The sequence below is a fragment of the Hippopotamus amphibius genome, chromosome 4 (genome assembly GCF_030028045.1).
Source record: "Hippopotamus amphibius kiboko isolate mHipAmp2 chromosome 4, mHipAmp2.hap2, whole genome shotgun sequence".
Lineage (NCBI taxonomy): Eukaryota > Metazoa > Chordata > Mammalia > Artiodactyla > Hippopotamidae > Hippopotamus > Hippopotamus amphibius.
In genome coordinates this window covers 30,829,048-30,841,327 of record NC_080189.1, presented here as the reverse complement: position 1 = coordinate 30,841,327, position 12,280 = coordinate 30,829,048, and the positions used below count along the sequence as shown (strand labels likewise).

Here is a 12,280-nt window from a genome sequence, read left to right as displayed (position 1 = left end):
TTGACTGAGCTATTAAATATTCAGATCTGAGCAGGGAGCAGGTAATTTAGTGCAGCAATATTTTCTCCTCTGTCTCATTATTAAAATTGAATAAAAGTTAAAGTATACAAGAATGCGATTGCAAATATTTTAGCCAGGAGGACATTGTACACTTCAGCCCCTTTGAAAAGAGAGACAGTCATAAACAGGGTCAACTATCATCTCAGTTATTTGAGCCGGGGTTGATTTTGCATTTTTCCTCAGTTTCTCCTGACATGAACCCCAGTTCTGAGGGCAAATGCTCTAGTAACCATACCAAATGCAAGCTTTCTAACTTGACCATCATAACTTGGGGCTGTCTTGGCTTAAGGAGCCATTCTAAGATTGGTACTTAGAGTGTATCAAGAAAATTAACAAACTGAGGTTTTCAGCTCTGTTTGACAGATGAGAAAACTTAGTCTCCTCGAGGTTAAGTAGTTCACACACAGGCTACGTGACAGCAGTAGGATTTGCACTCAGGGCTGGCAGAACATGCGTTCTTACCTGACCCACTCTCACTGTGCTCACTAAAGCAAGAGATACAGTAATGATGATATCTGTATGCTTTTACCAAGCTGGAGCTACTGTACACTTTTCCCCCGGGTCTGATTTTTTAATTTACATTAGTCAGTAGCTATGTTCTTATGTACATTTTTAGTCTGTCGACACTGTTCCTCACATATTTTCTGCTTTTCTGCTGCTACTTATCTGAGGATATAAATACACAGTGTATTTCCTTAAACTACACTACAATTAGAAAATTTTGTACTAAACTTTTTCCTGGTTCATATATATGATACAAAAGTATAAAATGTAGATTATATATAACATTTACATACATTTTGTATATTGTATGTAGCATACAAATGCTTGCATAAAAACGATAAAGTAGTTATCAGTTGTCTGAGCAATGTCGTGTCCTCTTATCAAAGATACTGATTTTAACATTTGATTGAAGAATCAAAAATACTGATTTCATCAATACAGTGCCTATGTACATTTAGATCTCTAAGTTTATATTCCACATGCTGTATAACATTTATTATTTATTCAATACAACTGAAGGTCAATATGTGTACATCAATGAACTTAATATTGTGTTTGAATAACTTGCATTTACTTTACCAGGAGGCCTAAAACAGTTCAATGTCTGTTAACTATAAAACTGTTGTTTTCCAAACTTAATTTAAGCAATACCAAAGGCCTATATTGAAAGAAATTATGTTTTTCTTATGACAGCAACTAGAACCAGATAGGCTGTGGAGAGGGTCATGCCAGCAAAAGAGACCCAATAGGGTTTCCTAAATTAAATCATAGAAGGAAATAACCTTTCTTGTCAATTGGGGATTTGATATGACTTCTTTGTATTTCTTTAGGAATAAGTAAAAGATTAACTAGTTTTATGTTTTATACAAATTCTGTTCAGATTTAGTTCACAGAATATTCTGGTTCTATTCCTTGAGGCTTTGGTTTCTGGGTAAAAGCAATTCATGACAGATTTTTCAGTGTGAGTTCATTTTTTATTTTGGTTCATTTTAATATGAAGGTTCACCAAGGTCTGTATTTAAAGTTAGGAGCATAATTAAGTTTATTGAATTTCAGGCTATAATCAGGCAACACAAGAAATGAAAAAAATGAAAATACACGAGCTAAAGTGGACAGTAAAAGAGCTGATTGTGTAACAAAGACTCTAAATAAGCTTAAGGAAAATTAAGAAGACTATTTATTCTCTAGAGTTGATAGCTGATGTCTCAGGTGCTTCCTCCCAATTTAAATGATTAAAAGTTGATGTGATCAGGCAGAACCGAGCCTTCTTGCTCTACTTTTTGTGAACATGAACCTTAAAAGGACTGAGATAGAAAGCGCTCTCTCTTTGGTACGGTGGATCTAATTTGTACTTGTATCCATGGAGCCTGTTTAATTTTTTAAAGCTTCAGTTTTTCAGTTTTCCTTTGAATTTTGGATTTCTGAAATGTATTTTCTTAACTTAGCTTTACAGTCTAGGAAGAATATAAATGAACAAAAGAATATTAGATAAGGAGAACAAACAGAAGTCCATAATGAAAAGTGTAAAACATTTTCACCTAAGAAAATAAATTTTATTTGATTTTAAAATAGAAGGAAATTAAAAGAAATAGTCCTCTTAAATTGAAAGTTCAAAAACTGCAGGTCCCTAAAGTGATGGCTGAACCTAAATTTCCTGAACGGATTCAGGATCTACCCCTGTTTTCTTCTTGAGAGACATTTATTCCACCTGCAAGGTTCAGAATGCTGGGTGCAGATTCCAGCTCCACCACTGATGAGTGTGCGTGGCATTTGCATGCAAGGCATCATTTGTAAAAAGGAAAAAAGACTACACGTGAGCCCCTTGAAGTATGCAAGGTCAGGCCCACCTAGCCCTTCGCTTCTCCTGTGATTGTCCCTGCAGATACTTAGCCACTTTAAGCCTTCTTTCCTTTATCTGTAAAAGAAAAGTAATAATACTACCTGCCCAATGATGGGGTTATGAACTTCGTATAAATATGATTTATGAAATGCACCAACTCATCTCCAACGGCAGAGTCCACCTGGATGAGATGGTTTAGAGTAATAACCCCCATCACAAATTGGGAAATAGAAAGAGTGAATATGTTCACCCCCACATACTGCAGCTGAGCGAACGGTCTCAGAGAGGTCAGATTATTCACTCACAACCACAACTCTGGTAGCAGACAGGGCTGAACTTGACTGCAGGAGTTCTGACTCCCTGTCTTGTCAAGAGTAAAATGAAATATCTAGGACTTCCCAGGTGGCGCAATGGTTGAGAATCCGCCTGCCAATGCAGGAGACAGGGGTTCGATCCCTGCTCCAGGAAGATCCCACATGCCACAGAGCAACTAAGCCCATGAGCCACAACTATTGAGCCTGCGCTCTAGAGCCCGTGAGCCACAACTGTTGAGCCCTCGTGCCACAACTAGTGAAGCCCACGTGCCTAGAGACCCTGCTCTGCAACAAGAGAGGCCACTGCAATGAGGAGCCCACGCACCACAACAAAGAGGAGCCCCCACTCACCGCAACTAGAGAAAACCCATGTGCAGCAATGAAGACCCAACACAACCAATAAAATTAATTAATTAATTAATTAAAATGAAATATCTCACAACCTTGTTGATTCAGATAAAATGCCATCAACTGGGAAATAGTAATAAGGGGCTTAATAACTAGTGTTTGATAATCAGTAATGGTAGACCCTTTTTATTAGCAAAACCTGTGCAGGTTACAAATCTTGGTAAATGTGCCATCAGAGATGGACAATTCCTGACAAGTGTCTCCACAATAAACCCTCATTCAAATGATCCTCTCATCTCTTGCTAATCTGAAATTTAATTGCATCTAATTTTTCCTGAAACAAACTAAAGTGCCAACTGGGGCTCACAGACCTCATTGTCATCAAGAGGTTTTGCTGTAATGTTATTAGTTATGTGAATTGCACAGCTAAAATTTGAGGATGAGGACTTTAGAAAATCTGCATTGTGGTGATACACAATTCTTATTTTGGTTTGGTTTAGTTTTTCTGGAATACCAGAAGCAAATTCAGGCATAGCAAATATGAAAAAGCTCAGTAGCAACACTGACTTGATAGCAAGTGTTTTCCTCTGTGCCATAGTTTATTCCAGGAAAGCTAGAGAATGAAAAAGGTTTTTGCTCACATCTGGAGAGTGGTAGACCCATTACAGTGCTTTCTTGAGCACATTGATTATTATTTAATCTCTAATGCTAATAGATAATGAATAGAAGAAAATCAAACATTTGATATGTAATTCTGAGTCCTATAGAGTCATTCACATTTCCTAAACAAGCTTGCTTTTGTTTTCTTCCTAAAAACAGTTATTTCCTTCCTACATGCCTGCATTGAGAATGGTACTAAGTTCAATCATCAAGAATTTTAATTTACCATCGAAAGTTAATCAGATAAAGCTTCCTTTAGATGATAAGGAAGTTCTGACAAAGAAAATAAATTGCTGTTTTTATCTGATTATGTAAGTATGTGTTGTTATAAACACAATGCAATTAACATATGAAAGGTGTTCAGTTATAATTCACAGGTTTGTTTGTATTACAGTCCAGGATGAGCCAACATTGTGCCTGCAAATAGCTATGCGTGGAAACAGCTAATCACACTGATGTAGCTTACCAGTTGTTATTTCTCACCTTTGAACTCTTTTTTTCCAGAATTGTATATTAATTTGAAATCATAAGAATTTAGCAATATTCAGACACATTTTGTCTGTTCTTTCTGTATTATCCACTTTGCTCACATTTAGTATTTATGGTATTTACCTTCCCCTGGGGAGGAAGGGTATGTTCTATAATGAAATAGAAGATAAAAATGGAAAATCTCATCATGGTAGCCATTCCTAACCTTCGGGAATTAAGACATCTTTCTCTTCTTGTTTTGAATTTATAGCATGCACCCATTTTTAATTAGAGAGCAGATAGCCATATATAAAATTTTCAAGTGAATTAACTATGAATTAAATCACAGAAGAACTTTTTGGAGATATCCAATAGCTCTTGAGATAACGAAAGACTTATTGGGATAGTAGGAATCAATTGGGATTGTGAATCAAGAACTTAGAGCCTGAAGACAGTGCAGGCCAAATATACCAAATAGACCTCTCATTTCTCTGGCTTTCCTTGGCATTCACCTTCTGGGGCATTAGAGGTAGAGCTCTGCCATTACTGAGCAAACTTGACTGATTAAAGAGGATCTTGGTTGGGAGAGGTGGTTACTATGGAAGACTCATGTCTCTCTGCTTACACATGGCAGGGTTTGGCAGAGTGTTCAAAGTAAGCTTATGTCTGTTGTCCCAAAGTTAGTTCTGTTTTGCTTTTTGCTTTTTTTGTTTCGTTTTGTTTTATGTAGGTTTTTTTTAGAGTTGTTACGGTTAGTTTTGGAAAAGAAAGAAAGAGACAGAGAGAAGGAAGGAAGGAAAGAAGAAGAAAGAGAGAGAGAAAGAAGAAAGAAAGAAAAAGAAAGAAAGAAAGAAAGAAAGAAAGAAAGAAAGAAAGAAAGAAAGAAAGAAAGAAAGGGAAAGAAAGAAAGAAGAAAGAAAGGGAAAGAAAGAGAAAATTAGTAGTTGTGTAACCAGGTAAAGTAAGAAAATTTTCAAGGTTGGTTCTGCCCCTCTGAAATTACTTGTACTTTACATACCCAATTAATGAAAGAAAATATTGCTACACTTACCTCTTTGCTTTCAGTTAATAATAACCCTTCACTGCTGGCTGCTCTTCTTATCTGAATCCATTACTCCATGAGAGTGAGATGCTCCGGCTCATAGAAGACAACAACACCATGTGAAGAGTGGATGTTCTGTACACAAAGGCATGAAAACAGCTAAAACAAACTGATTAAAACCATCCTCAAAGTCACCTACTTACTATGTTAGGACCCTGGAATTGCAATTTGTTTCTGAGTAGAAAAGCTGGGAGAAGGTTAAAACAGCACATCACATGTATCATGAGAAAAATTATGAAGGTTAACATTAATACAGAATCCCTTGGCCCCACATCCTCTTTAGTTAATGGTACCTTGTTTCAGTAGGTATGCAGTGATAACTCTTCACAGGCACCAAAATAGTCTCTGACTTGACATTAAAGCCAACATGTAGCTTTCCATGTGTTCTCTATTTGCTATTTTTCCTGAAAACCACCTATACACTTGTTTGACATTTGTCATTAATTAATAATTAGAGAGTTAAACATACCTTACCTAATCAGTTTGGTTAAAAAAATGACAATTACTTCATTTTATTTTAAATGTGAAATTTGTTTGACTTCACTTAGATAAATAATTAGCTAAGAGAACTTCCCTATTTCCCCACTCACTTAGTAAGCCTCAGCAAAAGTCCACTCAAAATTCTATTTTTAAGCTAGCAAGAGTGCATAATTACCTCTTATTTCATATCTTCTGTAATCTCTTGGGATGTTTCAACAAGAAAGCCTCACTAAGGTGATAAAAAATTTTTTTCACATCTTATTCCTTCTAAAAGATAAAATAATTAGTATCAAACTGTGTATAAACAGTAAATTAAAAACCATGAAGAGATTTAGGAAGTTATATTGAAATTTGTTTTTTTCTGATTTCATTTAATCAAGTTTCATTTAAGAAAATGAAACATGTTGGCCACATTCCCTTTTTGACTTCCCTACATTAATTTGTTTATTGGGTTCTCCGCTCTCTTCTTTGCACAGAGCAAGTTTTCATAAATGCATATTGACATGCCCACTGTAGGCTTATGCGGAAGGGAGAATTAATCCTCCATTGTGTAGCAGTCAAGTCCTATTTAGTGGTTTGTCTGCAAAGATCAATACAGGGTCTCTAAGGCAGAATGGCTGGCTCCGTTCACTCCTGCTAGACAAACAAATGCCCTTTTAAAAGTCAGTTCACGAGAAAAGCTTTTTCTAGGCACAACCAGCCCTGGGTAAAACTTTCAAACAGTCCAAGTTTGGACTTCAATGCTGCAGGCTTCATTACTGGGCCCGATTTCCTTCTCTCAACCTTTCTTTCCCCATTAAAATCCTCCTTCAAGAAATAATTTGATATATAAACTTAATCCCAAAGAGATACAAATGAGTTCAAAGGTTTAATGTGTTACCGCTCTCAAGAATAGCTGTATTTTAGCAAAGAGAAGAATTCTTAGGCAGCATAAGTTGCTCATTGTGGAATTTAAGTAATTCAAAGAATATGAGAGACAGGAAGTTATCAGGAAGATATCTCAGCATCATCATAGGCAGGGATTTACTCCACCTGCTCAGAAAACCATCCCTGCTGCTAGGAATTGCCTGGAAGCCTCTTAACGACATAGCCTTTCTCTTTATTGTTTGGCTCATTCCTTTTTATTCTTCTAGATTCAGTTCCAATCTGCCTCCTTTCCAAATACTTGTGGAAGTATTTCCCAAGTACACTCAATTCCCAAGGGATTCCACAATTACTTCTTTTACGGTGGTAGTCACTTGTTATTTCCTGTGCAGTCTCTCTCCCTACTAGAAGTTACTAAGCACAAGGACTGCTGCTTTTATCTCTGACTTCCCAGACTTGGCAGAGTGTTTGGAACACAGTACATCCTCCTTCCACCCCCTGTAGCAATATTATGTAAAGAGTAGACAGCAAGAATTCCCTGGCAGTCCAGTGGTTAAGACTTGGGCTTTCATTGCCATGGACCTGGGTTCAATCCCTGGTTGGGGAACTAAGATCCCACAAACCACACAGTGCAGCCAAAAATAAATATATAAATAAAGAGTAGACAGCAAGCAGACAGTCAACCCATTTCCCCTTTCATCTGCTATACATTCATTGGCACCAGGCATCCGGTAGTGGTGGAGGGGGCTGGGGCTGTGATGGGAAAGAGGCAGATGAGCTGGGATACAGAGGTTCCTGTACTCTTTTTTTTCTCCAGAAGGTACATTTTTTAAAGTCAAAAATTACAAAATGTTTGAAGAAATATGTCTAACAAACAGTATTGAGGAAACGTTTAGTTGAATGGTTTCAAACCCATGTACAGGAAAACAACACTTAACCTTTCCATAGTGAGTTGATTACACAAAGGATGGCCCCTCTAAATCATAGGTTGATAAAATCCAACCCACAAGGCCAATACAGCCCATCTCCTGGTTTTGTACCACTTGTGACTTTAGAAGAGTATTTACGTATTTAAATGGTTAGGGAAAAAATCAAAAGAAGAAGACTATTTCTTGACACAGAATTATATGAAATTCAAATTTCAAGGCCCATAAATAAAGTCGTTATTTATTTATGGACACAAATTTTTATTGGCTTATAGTTACCCTCATTCATTAATGGATTACCTAGGCCTGTTTTTGTACTACGACAACAAAGCTGAGTAGTTGTGACAGAAGCCACATGTCCTGCAAAGCCTGAAATATCACCATCTTGCCCTTTATAGAAAGAGTGCTCAAAATGATCATGTTAGGAACAACATAGGCAACCTAATGACATTATTTATGTCTCTTTTAAAAAATAGTTCAGAAACAGTTGAGAACGAGGAAGGAGATTCACTTAGGGTTGAAGAGAGTAAACCACTGGGGCATTCCTCTTTAGTGTGAATAGTAGAGGTATAAATATGGTAATTAACTATGTTTCCAGTAGAAGTTAGATCAGGTAGAGCTCAGTGCAAACAATAACCTTAGGCACCTTGGAGGTAAGAGGAAAAATACATAAGTATTTAGAAACCTGAGATAATGAGAGTTCAATTATTTGATTGCTCTAACATCCTTCCTTAACTGTGAGATCTTTGGGGGAGAAAAAAGAAGCAAGTATCGGATTTATTATCAGTATCAAATACCTCACTCATTATAGGAACTAGATAAAATTTTGAGTAAGAAAGGGAGAGAGAAAAGAAAGGAAGAAAATGTATTTAAGAGGAATATTTGCTTTCAGCTTTTATCACTAACTTATGTTTTTCTTTTTTATATGTGGAAGTTCACTACTTTAAGTGCTTTTATCCAAGCAGACAATTTTATTTGTATGTATAAAAGCACCAGCAAATGTTTCAGGGAATATTTCAAGAAATGTTACTTCTGCTGTTTCAAGTTTCAGCCTCATTTTCTCAGTGAAAAATCAAGCACCATTGATCACATAGTGACTGCTTTTAGAGGTTACGGCCCTGTGTTGTAAAGGCTTTATTCTACAACTATAAATAAACAGTTATCATAAAATCTCATTAGTAGTAGAAACATCAAGTTGTCAAACAAATTTTAAAAGAGTATTCCAGCTGTCCATGTTAATGACACCTATAATGGAACCACTATGTTTTTTCTTGTTCTTAATTTAAAGCAGACATCGTTTATTATCATTTTATCGCCAAAACCCTCACCCACAATCTTATATTCTCTTTTAAACATAAGAATATTTTTTCTGTACTTAAATTTATAACTAACAGCCAAGCTCTGACATGTGTAGCTATAGACTTTCATTACTATAATAAAAAACAACAACAAAAATAACAACAACCAAAACAGATACTTCTGCAACAAACAGGCTCACAAGCAACTAAACTAATTGTGGAACTCTATTCATTTTGGAAGGCAATTTGGTTTTACATCTATTCACCTGCCCTTAAAATATGCTTTAATTTATTACTAATGGCATTCTCAATGATCTGTTGAAGGATACAACTCTGAAATGATTTATTATAATTAAGAGCCTCTTGTCAGCACTTACTCACCACTAAGCTTGGAAGCCCCAAGGGACCAGCTTTCATTACAAACTGTGCCCAATTTCATACAAGTAGAACATTTTACAATCATCTGATCTAATTGGACATCTTTATAAGAGTGCTTTATGTTTGGCTTTTTTTCCCCTCACTCTGTCAAAACAGATATTTTGGTTCTTTAGCTTATTCTCAACTGACAATGGATGGAAACACACATCTTTGACAGAAACTGAAATGCCTCAAGCCTGCCCTAGAAGAAGGTCCAACTGTCCCTTAGTCTTTAAGGTAGGAAGCCTGATGTACTTGTGATGTTCCCCAAAATAGGATGGCATAAGACATGGCACTTCTACCCGGAGAGGTCCTCTCAGTCTCACTACCAGGATTCTAATTCTGGTAAAATGTAACTTGCTGCTTTTAGGGGAGCACTAGAGTCAGTCAACCAAATAACAGCTCTGTGTCTGGGTCATAACATCTTAGAATCAGAACGGACCTTAGCAGTGAGCTATGGTGAGGAGGGCAGAGACCTGCTTTGGGGGGAAAAAGCCCTGGGTTCCAGTTGGACCATTCCTTTTACTAGCTAGACCCTAGAGGGCTGCATTTCCCAGGCTGCCTTGTGATCTGCTTTTCTGCCAGGTAGGCCAGTGGGAGATTGGAAGGGGAGGGGGGAGGAGCCAGGTTTCCTTCTTTGCATCTTCTAAGGCAGCAGCTAACCCTCTTAGGTGGCTCTACTTCCTTCTCAAAGGCTTGGTAAGGACCCAGCTTCCATCAAGGACTCTATCCTTGAGCTCAGCAAGCTTTCTCCTCCTTTGCCTCTGCAACCTCATGGCTCATGGTGGAATGCTTTCCAGCTGCTGCCTCCCCCTGGGTTAGCCTCCAGTTCTGTTTCCGCAAATCCACTCTCCTCCCCCCACCCCTTATCCCCAAAAGAAAAAAAAAAAGAAAAAAAAAAAAGAATTCCCTTCATTAAGTCTATTCTGCTGTAAATATTTGAGGTAGTTTCTGTTTTCCTGCTTAGACACTGAATACAAACAATACTATTTTAAAAGTAAGGTATTGTGCCTCTAATCTAATCTCATTTCCAGAAAAATTAAGTAGGAACATACAAAGAAGTGTAAGAAAGTATTAATATGTTTGGAATGTGAGATATATACTGTCATTTTTTTAAATTTTAATTTCTAGTTTCAACTTATTTTTACATAATTTGTTTCCTCTTTTTCCTTAAAACAAAACTTTAAGAAAATAATGTTTTATAGAAGTTTCTTTTTAGTTGGTTTATGTTTTAACTGGTGCACCTTTTTGTTTCATTTTAATTTTTTGAAACTAGAGCCTATCAGAATGCAAACAGGAGAATTTTCATATAGAAATCTGACTAGATAGGACTATAGAGGTAGAAACATATTTATTTAAGACCCTCTTCATTTATGTTTATTCAGGATATGCCTTAACTTACATAGTTAATAGAAAAAGTGATCACTCAGTCAGTGCTTTTAATCTCCTAAGAAGCGGTGAAAGAATCTAAACACAAAATGGATACAGTATCTTCATTCAATTTGAGGAAATAACTTTGTCTCACGTTGAACAGAACAGAATTGTTCTCCAAAAGCTTCTTTAATGTAAATATAGTCCCTTGGATTCTCATCAGAAACAAAGTTTGTTTAAGGATATAGAAAGTTTCTAGGTTAAATTGAAGACCAGAATTTTAGTGGAAATGCCTGGCTGTCTCTGGGAGGTTAAATCACAGCTTTTCCAATCTCACTTCCTTTTATATTTAAACAGCTGTGACTATTTACTTGGGGCATAATCATATTACATTATTTTTGCTTATAGAATTTTGGAATTTTTAACAGGAAAGAAGTGACTTTCCTGGTCAGTAACCAGGAAGAGTGTTGCATAGATAGAGAAGTTATAAGGCAGGCATCTGACCTAGCTGTATGACTCGTGAGAAACTGCTCTGTGTTAGTGAGCTCCAAATCTCCAAGACAGGAGGAGACCAGCCCTGGCCCAGGATGGCCAGTTGAGTGAGGGGTGCCAGGCCATTCATGGGATTGCCACTAGATCATACTATAGACAGAATGTTCCCCCCATTCATATGTTAAATCCTAACACTCAATGTGGATGGTATTTGGAGGTGGGGCCTTTGGGACGTGATTAAGTCATGAGAGGGGAGCCCTCATGGATGGGATTTGTGCCCCCAAAGAGCTCCTTCCCTCCTGCCGCCATGTGAGGACATGACAACAGGACAGCCATCCATGAATTAGGAGGTGGGTCCTCACCAGACACTAAACGTCAGCGTCTTGACCTTGGACTTCCCAGCCTCTAGATCTGCAGAAGTGACACAACTCGTGTTTGCAGCACCACCTTTTCCTTCAGATACTGCTACTGCCAAAGCAGAGCCTAATTCCCTGCAAGGCAAACAAGTCTTATCTCCAGTATAATTAGAATTGTGTGCATTCTTTTTTGTAAAATTTAAGAAGTAGGTAATAGGTGGCAAAATTATCAAGCCTTCCTGGGCAGAATTAGAAACAGGAGATGTGTTAGGTCATTACTGGATAATCCATAAGTAATTTTTAAAGTACAGGTCAAAATAAAATAGGTAAGTACTTGAAGACATCTTAAAGGTGCCATGAGGCCAATAACAACTAACAGGTTTTAGACTGGGTAAACTCAGGTGAAAAGAAAAAATAAAAACTTTCATGATCAACATCTCCACTTCATGCTTTTACTTTGCCCAACTGAATGCTCCTCTAAGATTGGTCCTGCAGGCAAAATCCTGGGGACCAACTCCTCCTTCTTCCCGTGGTAAAGGCACTTAGGAGTCTGAATGAATTGTAAACAATGAATAATTTTGGTGGTGTTAGCAAATGAGATCAGTGGCTGATGACAAGAAAACAGACTTACAAGCAGAACTGTCAAAATGGCATTGGGATTTGGCTCCTTGTGTGGCAGCCTGCAGTGCAGCAGCAGTGACTTGGAACCAGGGACAGTAGGGAGCTTCCTCCAACAGAGTTACCTTTCAAAGGACAGGAAGAGATGGAAGCAACAGCAGC

The 12,280-nt window shown here is 37.3% G+C and overlaps 1 protein-coding gene across 1 annotated transcript in view; it reads left to right on the top strand.

Moving 5' to 3' along the window:
* KCND2 (potassium voltage-gated channel subfamily D member 2) overlaps positions 1-12,280 on the top strand; it is a 472,359-nt gene that overhangs the window by 436,903 nt on the left and 23,176 nt on the right. The gene's annotated exons all lie outside the window — the stretch shown is intronic.